This window comes from Lissotriton vulgaris, chromosome 5, assembly GCF_964263255.1.
Source record: "Lissotriton vulgaris chromosome 5, aLisVul1.2, whole genome shotgun sequence".
Lineage (NCBI taxonomy): Eukaryota > Metazoa > Chordata > Amphibia > Caudata > Salamandridae > Lissotriton > Lissotriton vulgaris.
This window is the reverse complement of record NC_141693.1, coordinates 898,147,379-898,174,715: the sequence shown is the minus strand read 5'-3', so window position 1 is coordinate 898,174,715 and position 27,337 is coordinate 898,147,379.

Sequence of the window (27,337 nt, the reverse complement as noted above, 5' to 3'; positions counted from 1 at the left end):
GACATCCTCTCGTTACATATACTGTATTTTCCTGCAACATACACCAGTCCATGTCACATTGCCAGCCTCTCAGCTTCGGTGGATTAGGGTCACCCCACAATCTTGCAATGTTTCTTTTCGCCACCATTTGCCCAAGCGTTACCCAAAGTTTCCCTTTTGGCGATAGGCCCGTGGGTTCCCAGATGTTGAGAAGACATCTCTTGGCCTCTAGGCGAATCTCCCCCTCCCACACCTCCTGCATAAATTGCACCACCCTACTCCAGTACTTTTGCACTTTCGGGCATCCCCACAGTATATGAAAAAAGGTACCTGTTGCACCACACCCCCTTCTACAGAGCCCGTCCCCCCTCTCCCCATCATTTGCAGCCTCATACATGAAATATATATTCTATGTAATATTTTCAGTTGAATTAGGCGCATTAGGGCTGATATCGCCACCTCACGCGGTGAGGCAAGAGCATACATCCATTCTTCCTCGTCAATTTCCAACCCATCTGCAATCCATTTCTCTTTCAGGGGAAGGAGCAGGTCGGGGGGGGGGTTATTGATTAGTTTTTTGTATGTGAGAGATATGGCGTGTTCTGGCATATGGCCATCCAGTAGTCTGTCTTCAAGAGGGGAGATTTGCGGCTGTTTAGTGTTAGGTGCAATATTTGCCTGAAGGGAGTGCCGCACCTGCATATATCTGAAGTATAAGGTGTAAGCCAGTTCATACGTCGCCTGCAGGTGAGCGAAAGTGTGTATACCTGTAGGACCCCAGATGTCTTTTATTTGGGAGATCCCAATCAGGTCCCAGTTCCGGAACCCTTTTGTGCGACCCAGGTTGCCTACTTTTTCAGAGACCCAGAGTGGTGTTGCCATGGTGAGGACCCCGGACCATCCGAGTTTCTTTTGGGCTATGTGCCATATCTGTACAGAGTGTTGTGTAGGCCCAGTGAGTTGATGATTGCCCGTCTTAGAGTAAAGTGCAGTCTCATAGTTCCCCCAGGGAGCAGCCATCTGTCCATCCCATAGGCCGGATCAGTACCATCCCCATATGTCCCATGAGTTATTGCTGCGAGATGGGCTGCCCAGTAGTATTTACGGATGTCAGGGAGGGCTATGCCACCGTCATACCACCCCAGTGTGAGTTTTGACAATGCAATGCGTGGTGCGCCTGCCCACAGGAGGTCACGTTGAGCCACCTCAATTGCTGTAAAGTAAGCATTAGGCACCAGGTCAGGGTAATTTTGGAGAGCGTAGAGGAACCGTGGCGGCGCCATCATTTTAAATAAGGCCGCTCGGCCCAGTAACGACAATGGCAGGTTCTGCCAGGACTTGGCCTCGCTCTGAAGTCGGCTTAGAGGTGGTTGAAGATTACGCTCGTAGGACAAGGTATTATCTGTGGAGATGAATACTCCCAGGTATTTGAACCCGTCCTCCGCTACTGTGATGGGACATGTGTCGGGCAGCTTGGGGGGTCCCCGCGTAGGACGTAAAGATACGATTTGCTCCAGTTGACTCGGAAGCCGGAGTTACGACCAAAGCTTGCGAAGATGTCAAGCGCAGCAAGTATTGACCTTCTTGGCTTGGAGAGGTACAGAAGAATACCGTCTGCGTAGAGGGATATTTTGTCTTCCCATCCCTCCGCCCACGCTATACCTTTCAGTTAGACGTCTTGTCTGATCCAGGCTGCTAGCGGTTCCATGGAAAGGGTGAATAGGAGGGGAGAAAGGGGGCAGCCCTGCCTAGTCCCTCTCTCCAAAGTGAAGACCTCCAATACCTTGTTGTTCACTAGTACCTGTATCAGCAGTTCGGAATAAAGAAGACGGACCCAAGTTATTAAGTGAGGTCCGAAGCCCAATTTGCGTAGGACAGCGAACATGTAGGGCATTCTAGGGTGTCAAACGCCATGATGGCGTCCAGGGAGACCACAACCGTGTCCTCCCGCAATCTATGTCGTTGCCCGATCACCCCGTTGAGGCGTCGAATATTGAGGGCTGTGTTGCGGTGTGGCATAAAACCTGACTGGTCAGGATGGACCAATGTAGTCAGTACCGGCTTAAGCCTATTAGCGAGTGTTTTTGCCAGTATTTTGGGCTCCGCGTTGAGGAGGGAAATTGGCCTATAGGAGGCGCAGGACTCTTTGGGTTTCCCTTCTTTTGGGATCGCCACTATAGTAGCTATGCGTTCAGTATTCCCGTATTCCTGCTCTTTTCGAACATGGATTTGAGGTGTTTACTAATATTATCAGGTTTGAGCTTGTACAATTCTATTGGGAGGCCGTTGGGACCCAACGCTTTCCCTGGACGGAGTTCCACTATTGCGCGCTGTATTTCGGCCTCTGTGAGAGGGCTATCAATGGCTTCACGATCATCGTCCGTTAGACATGGCATTCGTATGTCTGCAAGGAGGGCTATAGAGTCCTCCTCTGGATGGTTAGACACCTGAGTATACACCTGTTTATAGTGTTTAGCAAATTCCTCCACTATGTCCCGGGGCTCTGAGAGTACCGCCCCAGATACCGTGTGTATTGCCGGCACTACCTTTCTGGCCTGTTGCTTTTTATCGAGCCAGGCTATGAGTTTCCCGGCTTTTTCGCCCTGAACATACAGCCTACCCATCTTATGCCTAGCCTCCGCCTGGGCCTCTTGAGAAACCAGGGCCTTGTACTCTGCCAACTTGATCTGCAACTTATGTCGTATCGTATTGGCCCCTTTTTCGAGCGCCTCCTTCTCAAGTTCTGCAAGATCTGCCTCAACTACCATGACCTGACAGCGCTTTTCTTTCCGTTTGCCTGAGATGGCTGACAGCGCTTCTCCCCTAACCACATTTTAAACGCCTCCCATACAGTAACAGGGGAGTCCACAGATCCCACATTGTGTTCAAAGTACTGGGTAATTGAGGTGGTAAGTTTTTTCCGTGTGTCTTCGTTTTTTAGATGCCAGGGGTTTATTGGCGCTATGCAGCCCTCTCGCCTGATTCCGAATGTGATGTGTGTAGAGATCGGTGAGTGGTCCGATATGCCATGAGTTAAGAGTGTTGCATCCTGCACTGTAGTGCCGTGCTGCAGTAAGTTGAGGATGTAGTCGAGGCATGAGAAGGAATGATATGGCCCGGAGAAGAAGGTATATTGGCTATCTGTGGGATGAGGAAGGCGCAAACGTCAGTGAGTCCGAAGGCCTCAAGGAAGTCAGCTTGCCACCTCTGCCCATGGGGCAGGTCTCTGGGGGATCATCTGTCCAGGGTCCCTGACACTACTGAATTAAAGTCCCCGCCCAAAACCAACTGACCGTCGGGGAGGGAGAGTAGCAATTTGCCCAGGTCTGTGTAAGCTCGAGTCTGGAGACCAGGCGGGACATAGGCTGAAAGCAGATTCAATGTGTATCCCTCCCATCGTCCAGAGACTGCCGCGAAGCGGCCCTGCGGGTCGGATTCAGTGCGGTCTATATGTAGGGGCAGTGAGCCGCGTACAAGGATTCCCACCCCCCTTGAACCTGAGGTGAAGCCGGAGTGCGCTGCGAGAGTGTAGCCCCATCTGTTGAGGGCCTGGCATGTATTACCCATGAGATGTGTTTCTTGTAGCATTACCACGTCCGGCTGGTACCTTTTAATAAACTGCAAGACTATGGTGCGTTTAAGTCTGTCCCCCAACCCATTAACATTCCAGCTCATGATTTTCAGACTTTTTTCCCATCTCTCAGCCATATCCATTACTTTGCAAGGTTTCTTGTCTCAGCACCTCAGAACTATCATAGACTCCGTGAACATATACTCTGTACGACCATAACAAACCCCAAACTCCCCGACCCTCCCTGGTTCCCCCCAGCCTTTATGTTCAATACAGGCGGTCATGTTAAACGCAGTGCTCATGGCTTCCCCCTCCTCCCCCCACACCTGTTCGTCCCAACCCTCCAGTCCCCTGCAAAAACAATACCCCCCTCCCTGCTCCCTGCTCTGTGGGTTTCAAACTACCCACCACCCCAATTAGCAGAGCGCCTGTCGCCCAACCTTGCCCGGAGAGTGAGACCACCTCCGAGGAAACTCTATGTGGGAAACAAGGCCGGCCCCCTCCCTGGCCGCCATACCCTCCGTGTCCCTGGAAATCGAAGCCCTCAGGTCACAGGGCATTTAATGACTGTTAAGAAGTCTCGGAGCCCCCGGGTAAACACTTGTACTGCCCAGCCCCATTGTCACAAGGATTCATAAAGTTTATGTGTATACGTTACTGTTCGATGGATTCTGAGGCGAGTGTGCATATCTTCAACGCGCTGTGTTGTCTCGGGCTGAGTCCCAACGGGGACTCTTCGACCTGGAGCGCCAGGAGCGCTGGCTCTGCACATCCCCTTCCGATTGTTCCATGGCTGATCCCGGCGAGGGAGCCCTGGGATCCCGCCACTCGCCGCCATTGTGCCTCGCCGGCGCCTCCCGCTCCGCCGTGTCCAACCATTGCTGCACTGCTGCTGGCGACGTAAAGAAGAGGGATTTGCCTCCCGCGATAATTTTCAGTTTTGCTGGGAAAAACATCATATATTTAAGGCCACGTTCACGAAGCGTCGCTTTCACCCCCTGGAAGGAGCGCCGTTCCTGCTGAACCTGAAGCGTGAAGTCCGGAAAGAATCGGACCGTAGCCCCTTCATATTGAAGGTCACCTTGTTGTCTAGCGGCCTGGAGGATTGCATCCCGATCCCGATAGTTAAGTACTTAGGCAATTATTGTTCTCTGTGGGACCCCTGGTTTGGGATTCGGGATTGGGGCACGGTGAGCCCGCTCAATGGTGAAGATCTTCGATAGTCTCTTAGGCTTCAGGTGATGGAGGACCAGGTCTTCAAGGAAAAGCTCCATACTCTCCCCCTCAAGTCCTTCCGGCACACCTACCACACGTATGTTGCCCCTCCGGGCCCTCCCTTCCTGGTCCTCGAGCTTCAAAGCCATCTGTCGATGTTGGTGAACAAGCTCGTTTACCCTGCTCTCCAGCCGTTTTTCAGAGGCCTGTAGCTTCTTAATGTCTGCCTCGTTGGTCTTGGATCTATCCGTGGTTTTTCCCAGGTCCGCGCGCAGAAGGTTCTCCTCGATCGAGATTTTGTCCATCTTTGTCTCGAGGTTGGTGCGAGGGTCTAGATTGCGGTCATTATGGAGGTTAGGGAGGGTTCCGCCTGGGCCTCGCCATCCTTTGCCGCCCCACCGACCTGTGGTTGTGGCATTGGCACTGTGTATTTGTCCAGTTTATTGGTCTGGGTCACCGTTCCCCCTTTGGGCCGCATGGCTGACCAGGGCGGTCACGAGGCCGACGGTAACGCCGTCTGTACGAAGCAGCTGCAGTAGGTGGGTCTGCGTTTTTCCAGGTTATGCACTGTATTGAGGCTAGCAGCCGCCGTCGTGAAGAGCCCTTCTCGGGGTAGCCCCAGTGGCCCGGGCCTGTCCACGGATGTCCTGCGGCACCAGGCAATGACTGGTCATAGACAACTGCGTAGCTGCCCTTCACACAACACCCACTGTGATCGCTGTAGCCCCTTTTCCTTGAGGGCCCTCTGCGGCCCCTACCTTCGCCAATGTGTAGCGCCGTGAGCCGAGTGTGTGCGCGGAGCGCCGTCTATGAGGCAGTAATGTCCGACCCCACCTCTGGGCCCGCCGCAGCCCGGCCCGTCCTATATGCGTGCCAAGGCAACTCACAGCGGGGGGCAGTCTTCACTCATGTGGTCATCCCCCAGGGGCTGCGCCGGATCGTGGCTCCTTGTCTGAAGCACCGGGTCCACTGCTGCTGTACGTGCCCTGGGCCGGCAACGCTCCGGGCTCCTCCAGACCACGGCCTCTGCACAGCGCAACAAGCGCGGCCACGCCCCTCCGAACTCGCGCCACACAGGCCCAGCCCGCGCCACAGGCCGCGAGCCCGACCTCGATTAGGGCGGCAGGCGGCCCCAGGGCTCCAGGTCTCAAACCCGGCCAGCCGTCAAGAACTTCGACCTCGGCGCTGTGCGTCCCGTAGGTCCCGGGGCTCCGTTCAAAAACACAGTTGTGGCTTCTTGCCTGAGGGAGCTGGGGCACCGATGACACTGCGCCTCAGCGAGGATATGGGTCCGGATTTTGAGGGGACAGCAGAGGTCCCGTCGGAGCTCGGGCTCTAGGCGGCCATTTCCGACGGCGCCTGGCCACGCCCCCTCACCATGATTATTTTTAGCTGTTATTTTAAGGCATTAGGGTAGGTTTTATCCATATGTCTTTTAATCAGTTATTTTTACCATGTCACAGATATCCTTTTATAATAGGTCCTTTTTATAAACGGTTTTTATTCTTCACACACGATCAATTAAGTGAGTGTAAATAACTATATTTATATATTTGCAATTTTATGATTAACTGTATAAAATTAACACAATCCTGTCCCCTGTAAAATGATTATTTATATCCCCTTTCTTCCCCACCCAATGATGAACAAACCAGTATGTCTATGAATTTTATATCAATAGATATTCTAGGTTTTACTTTGTCTATTTGAGCATGAGTCACTTTAGATGTTTTGTACTGTAGCACCAGGTCACTTTATCAAACTCATTGAAGGGGATCCTTCCAAAAACTTGTGGCCAATACATAACATCACTCAAGATAAGAAACGCATTAAAGGGCTAAGTTATCAGCTGCAGCCTTCTGAGTAGGAATTGTCTGTAGTATAAAGTGAATCTCTATTGCTTATAATTACATTTCATATATAATTTCTCTTATAACCATGTTTTGTTTCGTTATGTCAAGAGGAAATGTCAGTACATATTGATTTTTGTTTACAATTTTTAAAAAATTCTTTTTGCGCCTTTAGGTGGGCACATGTTAATTTTTGGATTAAATATTTTATGTTGCGATTGCATAGGTTGGACTAAATATGTTATGGGACTATAAACTTGCATTTAAGCAGTCAGACGAAAAGATAGCAATACTGTGAATTAAACATGCTATCAACTTTCCAAACATATTTTTGCCAGTTGAAGGGTTTTTTTTATTGAAAAAAAACTGTAATTGGTGAAATAATTTATTGTATTTATACAGATCGTATTTATAAAATCAAAGTACTGTAAATGTATTTATGCAGATAGTATAATTTCTATGTCTATTGCAACATGTGATGCACTGGTACTTTAAAAATGGGCTGAGCACAATGCATTGTCATGTGATCAAGACCGCAGGGATGGCCGAAACGCGTAGTGACAAGCTATTTATTTGGGAACAAATGAATGCTGCAACATAAGTTGGTTCATGCCTCGTATTTCTACCCAAGGGGTGGAGTGCTGCTGCTGCGAGGTATTGCATATATATATATATATAGATAGATATATCCTGGGATGCTAATCGTTCACGGATATGACAGATCTCATTGTGAGATCTGATTGGCTGCCAGCACTTCCTGGTGGAAGTGCTGGCAGTCATCTTGGGACTTGGGACTAAGCCCCCCCCAAAAACGCAATACAACAAAAAGAGCGCAGAGCAGGAATACCCTGACCCTGTCTACTCTCAGGACCAGGAGGATTTGGGTGATCTTGCTATATCTTATTTGAATCTATTAAGAGAGACGGACAGTCTATCTAGAGGGGAACCATATCCTGTGTCAGATGACAGGCTTATTTATGATCAAGGATTAAATAGGTTTGAGAGACCAACTCCTCACTTCAGACCTAAGTCCATCTTTCTATCTGTGGTCACACGTGATTACATTGATATGTTTTCAGAGTTAGTGGTAAAAGACCTTAAGGTACTACATGCTAGACAATACACTACTACTTCTACAGACCCATTTCAGATGCAATATAGGAGTCTGGTGAACAAACTAAGTCTAAGAAATGACATAGCAGTGAGGCAGGCAGATAAAGGAGGCTGTATTATTTTATGGCCACTTGCTATATATCGCAAGAAAGCAATGGAACAGTTGGGAGACAGGCAGTGCTATCGAAAGATTGATAAGAGTGAAGCCCTAGATATCAAAGTGAGATATCATGCTGAGTTATCTAAATGGAAGTCATCATGACTTATTACTGAAGTTGAATTCCTGTTTCTTAAAACAGATGCACCTATTCTACCTATCCTTTATCTTATACCTAAAATTCATAAAAATGTTAGCAAGCCACCAGGTCGTCCAATTATTTCTGCAATAGGTGGACGGTTTGAGAATACCTCGAAATACACTGATTACTTTTTCCAGGACTTAGTGAGGAATTTATCCTCTATATTCAGGACACAGGGGATTTTCTGAAGAAAGTATACGTTGCTAATTGGGAAGAAGATTACATCGTAATGACCTTAGACGTGTCTTCTTTGTATACCAGCGTTTCCCACGCAGATGGGATTAGAGCTGTATAATACTTTCTTAGCTCAAGGCCCTTGACATTGCTCAAGCATACTGAGATGCTTATCAGCATGATCCATTGGTGTCTCCGTAACAATATATTTCTTTTTGGGTCAGACCTTTATCGTCCACTAAGAGGGACAGCTATGGACACCTGCTTTGCCCCCAGCTATGCTAATTTGCAAATGGGCTGGGTGGAAGAGCAGGTGCTGGCATAGGAGTTTGCCCAAGAAATGATGGAGAACATGATCATTTGCTCCCGCTATATTGATGATCTTTTTTTATCATGTGGCGTGGCACTAAAGATTAGGCAGAGAGCTTTGTAGAGAGAATCAGTGTGAATCGACCAATCCTACATTTCACTTCTCACATTAGCACACATGAAGTTCAGTTTTGAGATCTTACGGTATATGTTGACAAGTGCAAATTCCATACAAAAACCTATTGAAAGAGCACAGCAGGCAATATAGTCTAGCATGCTTGAAGTTTCCACCCAAGTAGACTTTTTTTTTTAATATCTTTATTTGCGACTGTGGGACATGATATTATACATCGATACACATTTTCAGCAATACACAATCTTTTCTGTTTTTTCCCCTGGCAACTGTGACAGGTTGAAAGGCCTACAATTACGCGCCAGTCCTATAATTTTGCTTCCAGCAGGTCGTAACTAAATAATACAACCAAATCTCCATGTGGCTGGGTCTTGACCCTACAGTGTCAGGTATTGCCTTCACATTCCGCATTTTAATCACACTTAAAATAACCTTTAAACTTTCCCCGCTTCACCCAACTCCCCCCCTCCCCGTACGTCTCTTGTTCTCTCGGCCCACAATGTCAGCTGTCTGCATTACAAAGAAGGTAAACCATTCTCCTCTAGTGAAACTTGTCTACAGTAGACTTAAGTATAGTATTCTGTATGCAGAGAATCATCTCCACAGGTGGGGAAATTGTAGCAATAATTAACAACTTCAGATAGAACAACAACAACTAAGGGACAGATTTGGTATTCATGGGTACAATCAACAGTTGCTAGATGGTACAATAATTAAGGCCACTAATAAATCCAGAGAGCAATTGTTGTTTTCAGATAGGAACACAAGGTCAAAGATTCAGCAAGAGCAAGAGTTTCGACTCATTACAGGCTACAGTACTCAACATCAGCAAATAAGACAGATTTTTCAAAAACACTGGCACAATTTGCATTGTGACCCAGTCATTGGTCCCAAACTACACTGTAGACCTCTCATTCTATTTCGTAGAGCACGATATATGAGAGATAATCATGTAACAAGTAGTCCAGAAGTGCAACCACAGGGGACGTGGCTCACGGGATGTGGAGGATTCAGGAAATGCCATAAATGCATGGCTTGCAATTATGGAGTAAATACCTCAGAAGTGGCCATGCCTTTCTCTGATAGCACCCGGGGAATAAAGAAAAGACTACATTGTAAGAGCGAGTTTGTCATTTATGTTTTGAGATGTACTTTCCCAAAGTTGTATATAGGGAGCACGATCTTTAAAACTCACCAGCATATTTTACAACATGTTAGAGCCATTAAAAATAAGGATCAAAACTATCCAGTGGTCAGACACTTTGAGACAATACATAAGAGTAAGGTGGAGGATCTTAGTTACTTTATATTGGATCAAGTGCCAAATCGGATGAGAGGAGGCAACAGGGAACGATGGCCGAGGCAACTTGAATGCAAACACATTCTCAGGTTCAATACCAAAGTACCGGAAGGACTAAATACAGACGATGATTTGTATGTACATTTATAAGTTTGAGAATCAATTTCCAGTTTGAATTTATAGCAAACAGCCAACCAATATACATGGCCACTAATAAATCCAGAGAGCAATTGTTGTTTTCAGATAGGAACACAAGGTCAAAGATTCAGAAAGAGCAAGAGTTTCGACTCATTACAGGCTACAGTACTCAACATCAGCAAATAAGACAGATTTTTCAAAAACACTGGCACAATTTGCATAGTGACCCAGTCATTGGTACCAAACTACAATGTACACCTCTCATTCTATTTCGTAGAGCACGATAAATGAGAGATAATTATGTAACAAGTAGTCCAGAAGTGCAACCACAGGGGACGTGGCTCACGGGAAGTGGAGGATTCAGGAAATGACGTAAATGCATGGCTTGCAATTATGGAGTAAATACCTCAGAAGTAGCCATGCCTTTCTCTGATAGCACTCGGAGAATAAAGAAAAGACTACATTGTAAGAGCGAGTTTGTCATTTATGTTTTGAGATGTACTTTCCCAAAGTTGTATATAGGGAGCACGATCTTTAAAACTCACCAGCATATTTTACAACATGTTAGAGCCATCAAAAATAAGGATCAAAACTATCCAGTGGTCAGACACTTTGAGACAATACATAAGAGTAAGGTGGAGGATCTTAGTTACTTTATATTGGATCAAGTGCCAAATCGGATGAGAGGAGGCAACAGGGAACGATGGCAGAGGCAACTTGAATTCAAACACATTCTCAGGTTCAATTCCAAAGTACTGGAAGGACTAAATACAGACGATGATTTGTATGTACATTTATAAGTTTGAGAATCAATTTCCAGTTTGAATTTATAGCAAACAGCCACCCAATATACATGGCACATATTTATTTATTTTATGGGTCTTTTTTTTGATAATCAACTTTATTGAGTATTTTAAAACAGCGAACAGAATTCATTGGCAGCAGCTCACAAATCAACATGTACACCGGGTCAAAATCAGCAGTGCATATGGGTAGGGTCAGTCCACCCCAGTCCAACATTTCATCTTGTGTGGCAGTAATATCAACTCTTAAAGCAATTTGTTTACCTGGGCTCATGGCGGGATCATGTTGAACCATTTCCCCTATATTTTAGGAAACAGTTCTGGAGAACCCCAGAATTCAAATAGGACCTCCTCCTGGGCGCCGCACCAATCCATCCCCCTCCTCCATCCCCCCACAGTGGGTGCCACGGTTCGTGACCAGTGTCTCACTATGTCCCTCTTGGCCACGGCCACCGCCGTTCCTAGTAGGCGCTTATCCAACCTGGAGCCGTCCAGTCCATCAAAGATCCCTAGCAGCATTCGCAGCGGGTCATGAGGAACCTCCCAACCCAGGGCCTGTGTGAGCTCCTGCTCCACCTCTTTCCAAAACCTTTCAAGCACCGGGCATAGCCACACCATGTGGTAAAAATCGGCAGGGGAGTGTCCACATCTCAGGCAGTCTGGGGAAGGTCGCAGTCGGGCTCGGAAAAGCCTCTCTGGGGTGAGGTAAGCCACATGTAAGTAGTATATTTGCACCAGGCGCAGCTTGGAGGACGTGGTCAAGGTACGTGGAGCCATTAGGGCATCCCTAAAATCGGCCTCTTCTAGGGGTCCCACTCCATCCCTCCCAGCGGGTACGCAGCCGGTCTAAGGACGCGGGGCTATTATTTACGAGGGAGCGGTAAATGTGGGATACTCCTCCCCTGCCCAGATTCCCCATCATCACTTGAGCTTCTAGCGGGCTGAACTCTGGGAGGGTGATTGGTGAGGGGAGGTGTGCATGAATGGCGTGGCGCAGCTGCAGGTATCTAAAATGCTGGGCATGGGGAAGGGCGTGGCGCTATTGTAAGTCGGTAAAGGCACGGATATGGTCTCCTACCCAGACGTCGCCAAGGACCGACACACCGATAAGGTCCCAATGACCGAATTCGCTCAGGGACGATACCTTCCAGAGCCAGGTGCCATGCCAGAGTGGTGTCTGGCGAGTAAATTTACGGTCCCATCCCGTGTGGCGCAGGGCGGCGCGCCAGGCCAGGAGGACCGCTCTAGTAATTGATGCCGTGGTTTGTGGCACCGGGCGTCCATAGAGGAACGCTTGGATCTGTGAGAAGTCCGTATCCTCCAGTTCCACGCGGTACGCTGGGTCGGACCAGCTGCCCGCCTACCAGTTGTGGACGACTATCAGTTTGGTGGCAAGGTAGTAGAGGTAGAGGTGAATCACCCCTAGAGCTCCATCAAAGGAGGGGATGCAGCTGTGTGCTAGGGAGATCCGCGGTCTTCCGCCACCACAAAAGAATCTGGATAAGGTTCCGTCGAGCTCGCGGAACCAGGTGCGAGAGAGGGGGATGGAGATATTTTGCAGGGTATAGAGGAAGCGGGGGAGGACCATCATTTTGAACAGTGCGTTGCGTCCCAAGGGGTTGAGGGGAAGGGTTTGCCATTTTTTAAGGTTTGCCCTCATCCGGGCCACCAGGGGCGTGATGTTCAATGCCCATTCCAACTCCGGCAGGAGGGCTACCCATATCCCCAGGTATTTAACCGAGTGGAGTCTAAGGGGAATGGACGACTGCCAGTCGAAACATTCCCGGGAGGGATGCAGCAGGACCAGGGTGGATTTGGCCACATTAAGCCGAAGGCCAGAGACTCTCTCAAATTTGACAAGGATCTGCAGGCACTTGGGGCCCGAGGTCGCCGGGTCCGCAAAGTACAGAAGCATGTCATCAGCGTAGAGGGCTATTTTGTCTATTTGGCTCTTATTCCAGGTCCACCCTTGGACAAGGGGGTCTTATCTGATGAGCGTCGCCAGGGGCTCCATCGCTAGCACGAACAGGAGTGGGGAGAGGGGACAACCCTGGCACGTGCCTCTACAGATCGGGAATGCCTTCAAGAGCGACCCGTTGACCAACACCGGGACCCTGGGATTAGCGTAGAGAATCCCAATGTATTGGCGGAACAGCGGGTCAAAGACTATCGCCTCCAGCACATCTTATAGATACGCCCAGCCCACCGTGTCAAAGGCTTTCTCAAAGTCGAGGAAGAGGAGGGCCAAATATGGGGACAGGCGGGCGCGGTGAGCCAAGGCCAGGTGGAGGCGGCGGATGCAATGACGGGTACCTCTGGCCGGCATGAAACCACATTAGTCCGGGAGGACCAGATCTTGTAGAAGGGGCTTGAGCCTCTGGGCCAGTATCGTGGCAAAGAGCTTAATCTCGGTATTAATAAGGGAGATCGGACGGAAGTCTGCGCAGTTTGTGGAGGGCGGTTGGGTCTTGGGGATGACCACAATCGTGGCCAGGTCCGATTCAGGGGAAAAGGAGCCATTTTCCACCACGTGATGAAAGAGGCCCAGCAGTCGGGGAGCCAGAATATCCCGGAAAGCAGCGTAATACTCCTGTGGGAAACCGTCTGGGCCAGGCGTCTTGCCAGGGTGCAGAAGGGGGATGGCCTCCAGGACTTCGTCCAGGGTGAAGGGCTTCTCCAGGGCCTCCGCAGTTGCAGGGGCAAGAGCGGGGAGTTAAGCACCGGCACTGCACAGAGGGTATTTAGGGGTGTGTCAGCCGGTCGAGCCGCGTAGAGCGAGCGTAAAAATCTGCAAAGGTACCGGCTATGTCCGCGGAGGTTACCTGGAGGGTGCCATCTGGTGCGTGGACCTCCAGAATAATGCGGTGGATCTTGGGGTGGACACCAAGTTATGGAGGATTTTACCATTTTTGTCACCCCAACCGTATATACGCGCCACCGACGACCGCCACAGCTGTTGAGCTGAGTCTAGTGAGATCTGACGAAGCTCTTCTCGGATCATCGCCAATTGCCAGGTGGGGTCCTCACGACCAGCGGCGGCTTGCTCAGCCTCCAGCCAGGCGGCTTGGGACTCCAACTCCATGAGCCTGGCCAATCAGTCCGTTCGTTTGGCATGGACAAGCCCCCTCGCCATCCCGCGAATCACCGCCTTGCCGGCCTCCCACAGGGTTCCAGGCGAGGGAACCGACCCCTCGAAAAAAAGTGGGTTAGCTCCTGCCCTAGCGCGTCCACCAGTGAGTGATCTTGCAGGAACCACGGTTGAGACACCATACCACTTGCGGTCCCGTCGGGGCGGAGCCAAGTCGGAGGGAGAGAGGGGAGTGATCAGACAATCCCCTAGGCATGATACTCGCTCCCGAGACCAGATGGCAGTCCGTGGCCGGGAGCAGGAGGAGGTCAATGCAGGAATGGGTATGATGGGAGGCCAACGAATGAGTGTACTGTGCTTTAGGGGGTCTCCAGACTCGCCATACATCGCAGAGCCCCAGAGCCGAAGCCCAGCTTGACAGGGCTGCTACAGAGGAGATTTGGGTCACAGATGGGGTACCGGTCATGTCTTGCTGGGTCTGCATTACGGCGTTGAAGTCACCGCCAACTACCGTGAGGCCGTGCTGGAAGGAGGAAAGGATCTGTGTGAGGCACCGGAGCGTCGGGGACAGGAGGGCGGGTGGGACGTAGAGATTCAGGATATTCAGGGCAACCCTCCACCATGCCCGATATCGCCACGTATCTCCCCTGTGGGTCAGTGTACGCCTTAACCAGGGTAAAGGGGAGACCTCTCTGGAGCAAAACCGCCACCCCTCGGACCCGCGCAGAAACCCAGAATGCCAGACCGTTGCGAATCGGTGACGGGCCAGGAAGTTGCATTGTGTGCCTAGAAGATGGGTCTCTTGGAGAAGGAGGACGTCCGCCGAGTGGCGATGAGCCGCTCGGAGGACAGCAGCGTGCTTTATACGGTCAAGAAGACCATTGACGTTCAGGAGAGAACGTGGAGGGGTCTAACCAGAGAGTACGCCATTGGGGGAGGGGGGCATGGGAAAGCATGGGATCAATTTATGGGTCATTTAATGGCACCTTTTATGAGAAATAGGGTTCCTCTTCTCTTCAGAAAAATCATTAGATTGATTAATTGTTGTGATTTAAGATGTCTAGTAATCTGTCAGAGTGTAAGGGCACTTGCCCACAACTTTGCACTCTCTCCACAAGTTAATATAATCTGACAAATTGGAATCAGATGATAATATTGAAAATGTAGGGATTTCCAGTTAATAGGTCCTTTAGAGCCTCTTATATATATACGCAATTATGCACTTTACCTTGTAGTGGTTTGCACTTTGTATGTTGGCAGTTGCATTATGCACTTTAGAATATTAATGTACCTTGGCTTTGACGGTCAGAGGAAATTTGTTAGACTGAGGAACTTTAAGGCTCTATGAGCAAACACTCAGTATGAGAATCCTTGTCTGTTAAATGCAATATTTATCGTATTGTATACATTTACAGAAGATACTTCATATAGTCCTATTGTTTCTGGTATGCATTGATGCAGTTTTGAACATGAGGTTTCTGGCAATATTTATTATTTGCACTATATTTAAGTTTCAGTTCATTTATGCACTGTCACTTTATAAAAAATGCAATTCAAACTCACGTGTGAATAAAAAGAACAAAATGGCGGCTTACGGTTGTTGTGAGTAAGACTGCAGAGACGGTCGAAAGACTTCATCAGAAGCCACAATAAAGTCTGCTTTTAAAGTGATCCTGAGCGTGCGAGAGCCTGTTTTTGAAGTGAGAACAGGCATGTTGGAATAAGTATAGTATTATATATATATATCTAAGTGCAGTTCCTGACCGCCAATTGCAAGGCGGATTACAACAGGCACAGACCACTTCCCCGACGTTCTTCATTCAATGATGAGCCATAGCACCAAAGGTTTGTGCAAGCAGTATTATTTCTTTATTTAAGAATATTCATAGACAGGTGTCTTCCATGAACGAATCTTTATGAAATTTTCAAAACAAGTTTACCACTCAATTCAGATGCTGTCTTAAAAGTTTTACGGTGATCCGTTAACCCTTCCGCTGCGCTGAACGTTCCGCCCCAGTGTGGAACGTTCTATTAAGCGGGCGGGGCCGTGACTTCAGCGGACGTGCACAGCACTACTGAGGTAGTGCATGCGACGTCCGCTGAATGTGTGTGGCACTTAACGGGTTAAGCAGGGGCCAAGATATAAGGGGGTCCCAAAATGCGTTTTTTCCATTTTAATTTCAATAGGAAAATTTAAACAAGGCTATAGCCCGAACTGTTGAATGGAATTACACCAAAGTTGGCAGAAAGGTAGCTGTTGGTACAGAAAGTGACCTTTTTGTTTAATGGTGTAAATCTTTTTGGTAGTTGCTGAGTTATGTACAGACATTTTCAGTTGTATATATAGGGACGTGGTGGATCCGCGACCCCTCCTGATCTCGTGCTGAGATCTGATTGGCTGCCAACACTTCAAACCAGGAAGTGTGGGCAGTCATCTTGGAAAAAACAATAAAAAAACGAAAAAGGGGCACCCCTCTGCAAATGCGGCTACTACTTTAAAAACCATTGAAATTTACTGGAAATAACAAAGATTACAGGGATGTTATAGTTAGGAATTAGCATATAAAAAGCCTTCCTAATTCATTGAAAAAACAAAGCTTAAAGGGACTTTATAGTTAGGCTCAGATTTCACTCTTACAAAACCGGTGAAATTCAGCCAGTATAGTTAGTGAGCTAACTATAACTCACGCCCCTGCAATGCACTGCTTATGACCTCACATATTCCATAACTCATGACATGGTAAGTGATATCACTGATGATATCTCAAATGATACCACTGATGACATCACTGATGACATCAGCCACATAATCTCTGATTCACCCACTCACACTCCACATAACCTTTTATACACCAACTCCAACTTCCACACCACCATTCTAAAGCACCATTTGTGCACCCATACCTGTACCTACACAGCCACTCACTGATTCATAGATCAACACACACATCCACTAATTCACCCATACAGCCACTCATACACCCACTCAATCACTAATACAGTTACTGACATATACACTCATATACCTGTACAGCCACTCACACACTGAATCAGTCACCCTTAGAGCTACCCACATACCTACTCACTTACCTATACAGTCAATCACACAGGCACTTACCCATACAGTTACACACACACTCACCCACTTACTCATACAGATGCTAATACATAGTCACCTACACAGGCTCACAAGCACACACTCACCCATACAGCCACTGTCACATTCATTCCCCCATACAGTCACTTAAACACCTGATCACTCACCTATACTACCTTTCACATACCCAGTTACTCACCCATATACCACTGACACATGCACTCACTCACCAACAGAGCCATATACACACTCACTCACCCATACAACCCCTCACACATGCACTAACTAACTCATATTGCCACTGACTTTCCCACTCACTCATCCATACAGGCAGTCACACACACCCTCACCCATCTATTCTGGCACTCAGGCACCAATAGAGGTACTCACACAGCCAATCACTCACCCACAGAGAAACTCACATACCCAATCACACACCCATACAGCCCCTTAGACACCAACTGACAGAGAGACACAGACATTCACACAACCAGTCACTTACCCATATATTGCCTGAAACACTCAATCACTCACTTATACAGTCAGTCACCCACCCACTGGATCATCCAAACTGGCACTCATACACTCACTGATTCACCAATACACCTTGGTATGTGTATATATATATATATATATATATATATATATATATATATATATATATACATATATATATATATATATATATATATATATATATATATATATATATATATATATATATATTAACTACTGGCGGTCGCCAGTAGGTAGTTATAGTTAGGATTTTTTTCAATGTTAAATCTCAAAAATCTATTTGGAATAACTTTGGTGCCGGTTGACGAATCTGCCTGAAAATCTCCTCAAAATGGCCTCGCGGCGCCTCGCTCCTTCCCTGAAAGTTTGGGGGGGATTCGTCAAGCGGGGGCCGAGATAAAAGGGGGGTCCCAAAACGTGTTTTCCCCATGTTAATTTCAATAGGGCGGTCGAACTCACTTTTAGCCCGAACGGCTGAATGGATTTGCACCAATCTTGGCAAAATTGTAGGGACTGGTAGCCCGATGTGCCTTTGCTATGTCTCAAGATATGTGCTTCAGTGGATTTTGAGTAATTTAGGTTCAAAAAAATATATATATCTATGGCAGCGCCCCGGTACGCGCTCCGGGCGCGCCACGCGACTTGCGCGCAGAAAGCTGATTGGTTCTTGGGTGTCTGTAAACATTCAAAACAGTCCGGAGGGGCCGCCATCTTGTGTCTCGGTAGGATCGAGACACAAGAGGTGGCCAAAACAAAGGGGGAAATGACCATAAGGGGGCAGGGTAGACCCACTCTGATCCCCTAGGTTTGATGTGGGGGCTATAAAAGGGCCTCGCGGGGCAAAAAAAAAAAAAATTCGATTGTCGAGGAGGAGCGCACCGGGAAGCGCACAAAAGAGAAAAAAGAATGCCAGAGTTTAACATTTTTGGCAATATTTTATAAATGGGAGGTAGTTCTGAAAAGAACTTTTTTTAATTCTTTTTGCTGTTTTATATTTTTTTATTATTTTTCTGAACATTTTTTTATTTTTTTGTATTTTTGAACAATTTTATATATATTTTTTTTTTAAGGGAACAAACAAAAAACAGGGAATTCGAAATGGCTCAACAGGAGCAAAAACAACATAACAGAATTACTGTTTCCTTTTCTTGCTGCATTGGTGGTTGTCTACAGCATTATTTATTAAGGTGACACTAAGTTCACCATAGCATAATGTTTTGCCACAGAAAATGCAAACAAATTTGAGGTTGCCAAATTTTTGCTGAATATTTGGCACCATTTGGCGTTCTTCAGGACCAGAAAGTGAGGGTGCAGTAGAGGAAGTGCTGGCCACAGGGGGTGGGTTGTTGTCAGCCTGGGCTAAATTATTGGGATGCCACCTCTCCATGTGGCGGATCATGGTCAAATTACCAAAAGAATATTTCTTTGTGGGATTGCACCTGGAGAGAACTTTGTCACAAATAAGACAGGTGACTTTGGGGGCCTTCACCTTTTTCTGGTCATCAGGAAAAGAAAAGAATTGCCAAATAAAGTGCACTTTAACGTGCCTTTGTCTTGGTTCTCCAGGGAGGAAGCACCTTGGTTGTTGATCCTCCTCCTCTTCTTCCGCCTCTTCTTCTTGTCCTCCAAGAAACTGTGGGGGTGGACCTTCTTTTCTTGGTGGTGGGGGTGCACCAGCTGCAGCAACAAGTGATGCCATTGTTTGCTCAAAAATAGCTCTTGCTCTCTCAATGAAGGAAGTAAGAATGAGGAAAAAAGGAGGGGGCTTTCAATTTTTGGAGAAAAAAAATGATGAGAACCAATGAAAAGTGTTATTTTCAAGTCACATGACCCGATGCGCTTACGTTACGTGCTCTGGCGCGCTTACGTTACGCGCTCCGGGCCGCGCCGCGGAGCACTTCCGGGTGCGTTTACGCAGCGCGTCATAAGACACATCGCGCGGCTACGCGATACGTCACGCTTACGTGACGCGTCACGATGTTGTTTTCGATCGCGACATTGGCGCTAACGGGACGCTTCCCGGTTCGCGCACCGGGGCGCTTCAAAATACTACGCTTTCCGGGGCGCTCACCGGGGCGTGCACCGGGAGCGCTCCAGGGCAAAAAAACAAAAAAAAATACAAAAAAAAATTTTAAAATTGTAAGGACTGGTAGCCCGATGTGCGTTTTCTGTGTCTCAAGATATATGCTCCAGTTGGTTTTAAGAAAATTAACTTTTAAAAAATATATATTGGGCTACATTGGGCTATATATATGTTAGAGCCCAAATGTAGCCCAAATGTAGCCCAATGTAGCCCAATGTAGCCCAAAGATGGCCACCAGAGACAAAAAAATACAAATGTAGCCCAAATATCAGCCAGATGTAGCGCAACTATAGCCCATTGATAGTATGTACCAGAGTGTTCTAAAGAACAACTAGAGCGCTAACAGTCTTACTTATAAAGTGAGACTTTTAGTTAGGAATTAGCATTAAAAAAACCTTTGAAATTCACTGAAAAAACCATAGGTTTCACAACAGTTATAGTTAGCGGGAAATTTTACTGACATAAAACCAATGAAATTCCACGTTATAGTTAGTTGGACTCACTATAACTTGCGCGCCTGCAATGCACTGCTGATGACGTCACATATTACATCACTCATGACATGGTCAGTGACATCACTCATGACATCACTGATGACACCATCCTTGTGACAAAGTGGCAGACCTCCTATCAGAATAAAATAACCTTTGACACACACATTCAAAAATAGAAACTAAAATGTTCTTAAAAAAGGAGAAACCAATACCAAGTACAACAACTTATTAGGTAATTCCAACATCTACATACACATCCACTCATTCACCAACAGTTCTATATAGTCATTCATATATATATTCACTCATCATATGTAGTGATAGACCTATACATCCTGTTACACACCGACAGTCATCCAAAAGTTACTCACACACATATTCACACATGCAAAAAAACTATTGAACATCCATTTATTTGCATATACAGCTATACACACACTACCACTTTACTTCTAAGGAAACTTACACATACTTACTCTCTTAAACAATCATTTATAGAAACACATACTTATTTAAACAGGAACTCTTACAATCTCTCACTCTCACACATACTCACTTATATATATCAATACTCACATATACTAGATTAAAACATATGTCGTTACTGAAAAAGACAATAGTGAGACAGTCGTTTACTCACTAACACACACATATACACACTCATCCATCCATACAGTCCTGTACATATGCTGTCTTCAAAACACATACAAACAGTGAGCCAGTCACCAACCCATACAGCCACTTATACACAAAGTGAAACACTGATACATACATTTCAATATTTAAAAGTTACTTGCTAATATATGTATTCACTTAGATACACTTAATAAGGCAGTTAACCAATCAATTCTTTTAAAAACAAACATCCATTTACACACTTATTTAACCATTTATTCTTCCATCGTCCTTTACAAATACATATATAAAACATATTTATTTTTCAGAAAGACACACATTCACTGGCTGGTGTCATCAGTGATGTCATGAGTGATGTCACTGACCAGGTCAATGGTGATGTAATATGTGACGTCATCAGCAGTGCATTGCAGGCGCGCAAGTTATAGTGAGTCCAACTAACTATAACATGGAATTTCATTGGTTTTATGTCAGTAAAATTTCCCGCTAACTACAACTGGTGTGAAACCTATGGTTTTTTCAGTGAATATATATATATATATATATATATATATATATATATATATATATATATATATATATATATATATATATATATATATATTCACTGAAAAAAACATAGGTTTCACACCAGTTATAGTTAGGAATTAGCATTTAAAAAAACCTATTACATTCACTGAAAAAACCATAGGTTTCACACCAGTTATAGTTAACTGGAAATTTTACTGACATGAAACCATTGAAATTCCACGTTATAGTTAGTTGAACTCACTATAACTTGCCCGCCTGCAATGCACTGCTGATGACGTCACATATTACATCACTCATGACATGGTCAGTGACATCACTCATGACATCACTGATGACACCATCCAGTGAATGTGTGTCTTTCTGAAAAATAAATATGTATTATATATGTATATGAAAAGGTCGATTGAAGAATAAATGTTTAAATAAGTGTCTTAATGGATGTTTTTTAAAAAAAAATTGATTGGTTAACTGGCTTATTAAGTGTATCTTAGTGAATACATATATTAGCGAGTAACTTTTAAATATTGAAATATTTGTATCAGTGTTTCACTTTGTGTATAAGTGGCTGCATGGGTTGGTGACTGACTCACTGTTTGTATGTGTTTTGAATACAGCATATGTGCAGGACTGTATGGGTGGATGAGTGTATATATGTGTGTGTTAGTGAGTGAATGGCCGTCTCACTAGTGTCTTTATCAGTAACAAGATATGTTTTAATCTAGTATATGTGAGTATTGATGTATATAAGTCAGTATATGTGAGAGTGAGAGATTGTAAGAGTTCCTGTTTAAATAAGTATGTGTTTCTATAAGTGATTGTTTAAGAGAGGAAGTATGTGTAAGTTTCCTTAGAAGTAAGGTGGTAGTGTGTGTAAAGTTGTATATGCAAATAAATGGATGTTCAATACTTTATTTGCATGTGTGAGTAACTTTTGAATGACTGTCAGTGTGTAACAGGATGTATAGGTGTATCACTACATATGATGAGTGAATATATGTATGAGTAACTATATAGAAGTGTTGGTGAATGAGTAGATGTGTATATAGATGGTGGAATTACTGAATTGGTTGTTGTAACTGGTATGGGTATCTCCATTTTTTTGAAAATGTTAGTTTCAATTTTTGAATATGTGTTTCAAGGGCTACATTACACTAAAAGGAGGTCTGTCACTCTGTCACAAGGATGGTGTCATCAGTGATGTCATGAGTGATGTCACTGACCATGTCATGAGTGATGTAATATGTGACGTCATCAGCAGTGCATTGCAGGCGCGCAAGTTATAGTGAGTCCAACTAACTATAATGTGGAATTTCAATGGTTTTATGCCAGTAAAATTTCCAATTAACTATAACTGGTGTGAAACCTATGGTTTTTTCAGTGAATTTAATAGGTTTTTTAAATGCTAATTCCTAACTATAACTGGTGTGAAACCTATGTTTTTTTCAGTGAATTTCATAGGTTTTTAAAATGCTAATTCCTTTCTATATCGAGTTTGTAACCTACGATTTTTTTTAATATGCTGTTTTGTGTGAGTATTAATTAGTATTATTTTTTTTAATAATGAAATATATATATATATTTTTTTTACTAGTTTTTCTTGGGGCGCTCTGGGTCCGCGCACCGGTAAGCTCTCCGGAGAGTGCACCCAGAGCGCTACTTGCGTTCGTGTAAAAAAATATGAATGAAAAGTAAATAATAACGCAAGATATTTAGTACCATACATATAAAAGCAGTTTTTTTGAATAAGGAAATGAAAATAATTTTGCATTTCCGTGAAACTATCAAAACGTCACTTCAGCGCGCCGCGTAAGCACCCCTGGAAGCGCCTACGTTCGCGCCGCGTATGCGCCTCAGAAGCGCCTACGTTCACGCCGCGTATGCGCCCCGGAAGCGCCTACGTTCGCGCCGCGTATGCGCCTACGTTCGCGCCGCGTTTGCACCCCGGAAGCGCCTACGTTCGCACTGCGTGTGCGCCCCGGAAGCGCCTACGTTCGTGCCGCGTATGCGCCCCTGGAAGCGCTCCGGTGCGCGCAGCGTCAGCGCGTCAAGTCACGTGACCTTAAAATAACACTTTTCATTGGTTGCTAACAGTTTTTTTTACAAAGAATGGAATCCCCACCCATTTCCTTCACTTCTTCTTTCACTTTTGTGACTGAAAGACCTGCCTTTTTTCTCTTTGATCTTGCTTGGTTAATCATGGCTGCCAGACCATCCAGCAGTGAAGATGAGCCTGAATTCATCGATGAAGAGCCTCCTCAACCAAAGGTGAAAGAGCATTTCATCTGGAAATTTTTTTCCATACCGATGACCAGAAAAAGGTGAATGCTCCAAAAGTGGAGTGCAGGATCTGCCATACAGTCCTGTCACGGGGTGACCCCAAAAAAATATAATATTTTGGGAACTCCACAATGCTTCGCCATGTGGAGAGGAAGCACCCCCAGAATTTTGCCCGGGAAAGCGTCAGGGGTCTGGCACAAGAGGTTCCCAGTGATGGGGCCTCTACATCCACCGGAGGAGAAGCTACTTCTGTGAGGGGGCGATCGCAGGAGCTGGTTCCAAACATTCAGCCTGCATTCAACAAAGGTGTCCTGAAATGCAGATACTGCGATCAACTACTTTCCTTTGGGGAGCAAAGTGTCCTGCTCATGGTTCGAGCATTGGAGAACCATCGCTGCCATTCCCAGACCCAATTTTTTTTGTTTTTTTTGCTCCTGTTGAGCAGTTTCCATTCCCTGTTTTTGTTTCTGTTCTAAAAAAAGAAAAAAGAAGAAAAAAAAATTCTTTTCAGAACTATCTCCAATTCTCATCAAAGAGCTATATTCTTAAAAAAATGAAAAAGAGTAAGTGAAGTGGAGTGCATTGATAATGGAAAGTAAAATGAGTAAGAAAGAACAGATAGGTATGAGAGGAGAAAGGAAGTGAAGTAGGGGGACTGAAAGAAGGTGAGTGTTGGGAAGGAAAGTAAGGAGAAGGAGAGTGAACATGGGGAATGTGGATATTCAAAGAAAATGTTGAAAAGGAACGGGGGTGTGGAAGGGTAAGAAAAGATGCATTGCTGGAGTTGCATCACTTTTCTGACACACTCCAGCAATGCATCACTTTTGCGCTTACAGATACGTCTGAAATACTGACGTATCTGTATGCATGCAAAAGGGACGTATTGACGCAAGAAAGGGTCGTAGAGGTGACGCAGTGAAATCTATGAGATATCACTGCGTCACATTTATCACGCTGTTGCGTCCAAATCGTACGCCTGTTTCACAGCCGGCGTAAGACTGATGCAGGCCCTTTCACATGGGGCCTGGCCCCATGTGAAAGGATGCATTGCTGGAGTTGCATCATTTTTGTGACACACTCCAGCAATGCATCACTTTTGCGCTTACAGATACGTCTGAAATACTGACGTATCTGTAAGTACTTGCGACATAATACGTCATATATTTAATATGACGCATGACTAGAAGACTGCAGGCCTCATTTATGAGGCCATGCGTCACTTTAACGCCACCGGTGCGTCACTTTTTGTGACGCACAAGTGCTGTAAAAAATGCACCTTATTCAGTCATATTTACAAAGTGACGCATCTAGGTAGATGCGTCACTTTGTAAGCCCCTGCACCACATTATACCTACGTCAGGTGTAATGTATGCAAAAGGGACTTATTGACGCAAGAAAGGGTCGCAGAGGTGACGCATTGAATAAACTGGGTTTTCCCCATGCTACGCTCCCCGGTCCCCTCCCCGGTGCGCGTACCGGGCGCTCCCCCGCGCAAATCGAAACATTTTTTTTTTGCCCCGCGGGGCCCTTTTATAGCCCCCACATCAAACCTAGGGGGTCAGGGGGGTCTACCCTGCCCCCTTATGGTCATTTCACCCTTTGTTTTTGCCACCTCTTGTGTCTCGATCCTACCGAGACACAAGATGGCGGCCGCTCCGGACTGTTTCGAATGTTTACAGACACCCGAGAGCCAATCAGCTTTCCGTGCGCAAGTCGCGTAGCGCGGCCGGTGAGCTTCCCGGTGTGCGTACCGGGGCGCGCCTATAGATATATATATTTTTTTGAACCTAAATTACTTAAAAACCACTGGAGCACATATCTTGAGACATAGCAAAGGCACATCGGGCTACCAGTCCCTACAATGTTGCCAATTTTGGTGCAAATCCATTCAGCCGTTCGGGCTAAAAGTGAGTTCGACCGCCCTATGGAAATTAACATGGAGAAAACACGTTTTGGGACCCCCCTTTTATCTCGGCCCCCGCTTGACTAATCCCCCCCACATTTTTAGGGAAGGAGCGGAGCGGGCCACGAACTTTGAGAAATTCGCGAAGATTCGTCCACCGGCGCCAAAGTTATTCCCAATAGAATGTTGCGGATTTCCTATGGAAAGTAGATCCTAACCATAACTACCTACTGGCGACCGCCAGTGGGTAATGTATGAATATATATATTTTTAACACTCATGAACTTTTTCAAAACACTCAAAGTCACTGGATGATGTCATTTGAGATGTCATACCTGATGTCATGTGTGATGTAATACATGAGGTCTTAAGTAGTGCAGTGCGAGAGTGCTTGTTATAGTTAGCTCACTAACTGAATTTCACTGGTTTTGTATCAGTGAAATCTGAGCCTAACTAACTATATATATATATATATATATATATATATATATATATATATATATATATATATATATATATATATTACCTACTGGCGGTCGCCAGTAGGCATATATAGTTAGGATTTTTTCCCTAAAAATGGCACATTTTGTTTCTGAGCAGCCCCTGAAAATTTGGGGGGGTTTCATCAAGTGGGGGCCGAGAAAAAAGGGGGGTCCCAAAACGCGTTTTTCCCATGTTAATTTCCATAGGGCGGTTGGACTCACTTTTAGCTCGAACGGCTGAATGGATTTGCACGAAACTTGGCAAAATTGTAGGGACTGTTAGCCCGATGTGCCTTTGCTAGGTCTCAATATATGTGCTTCAGTGGATTTTGAGAAATTAACGTTCAAAACAAGATATATATCTGTAACAGCGCTCCGGGTAGCGCTCCGGTTCGCGTACTTTTCGCGTAACGGAACTTTGCGATGCGAATCTGATTGGCTCTCCTGTGTCTGTCAACATTCTAAACAGTCCGGAGCGGCCGCCATCTTGTCTCTCGGTAGGATCGAGAGACAAGAGGAGGCCAAAACAAAGGGGGAAATTACCATAAGGGGGCATAGTAGATCCTCGTTGACCCCCTAGGTTTTATGTGGAGGTTTTAAAAGGGCCCAGCAGGGCAATAAAATTTTTTTTTATTTTTTTTTGCCTGGTGAGCGCCTAGTACGCGAACCAGAAAGCGTTCTAGGCAGCGTACTATAAGGGAAAAAGAATGATAGACTTTTCAAATACTGTATGTTAATTGTTTGTTGTTTTTGTTGATTATTTATTTTTTTCTTTATTTTTTAAGCATTTTTTTATTTTGATTGTGTTTCATAATTTATTAAATTTTCTAACATTTCATCGTCAGAAATTTCATATTTGTCATTGAATATGTTTTGAAGTGTATGAGGGTGTAAAATGTTCTAATTTTTAAGCAGGTTATCCACTGCTTCCACACATTGAAGTAGTTCCTGGTCTCTACTTTCATCCATAAATTCATCAATGTTTCCTTGGCTGCTCTCTTCCAGTACAATTTTAAATTGAACTTGCTGCTCGCCTTCCATTTTGCCTGAAATTTGGATTAAAAAAATATATATTACTAGAGGTAGGGCACTGTTGGGATTAATTTTAGATAGGCAGTTTTTATTAGTGAATTCATCTTTTGGCAGTGTATAGTATCAGAGTGGAAGTAGGACTATAAAAAAGTGTATGTGATTTAACCAAGAGAAGCCTAACTCCATCCATAACTATAACAGAGAAGTCTATCTAAATCTATAACTACTACAGAGGGATAGTATATAACTATCAGAAAAAGTTTACCATATTAAGTTATAGTGCACAATATACTTCAGTTTTAAAAATAACAACT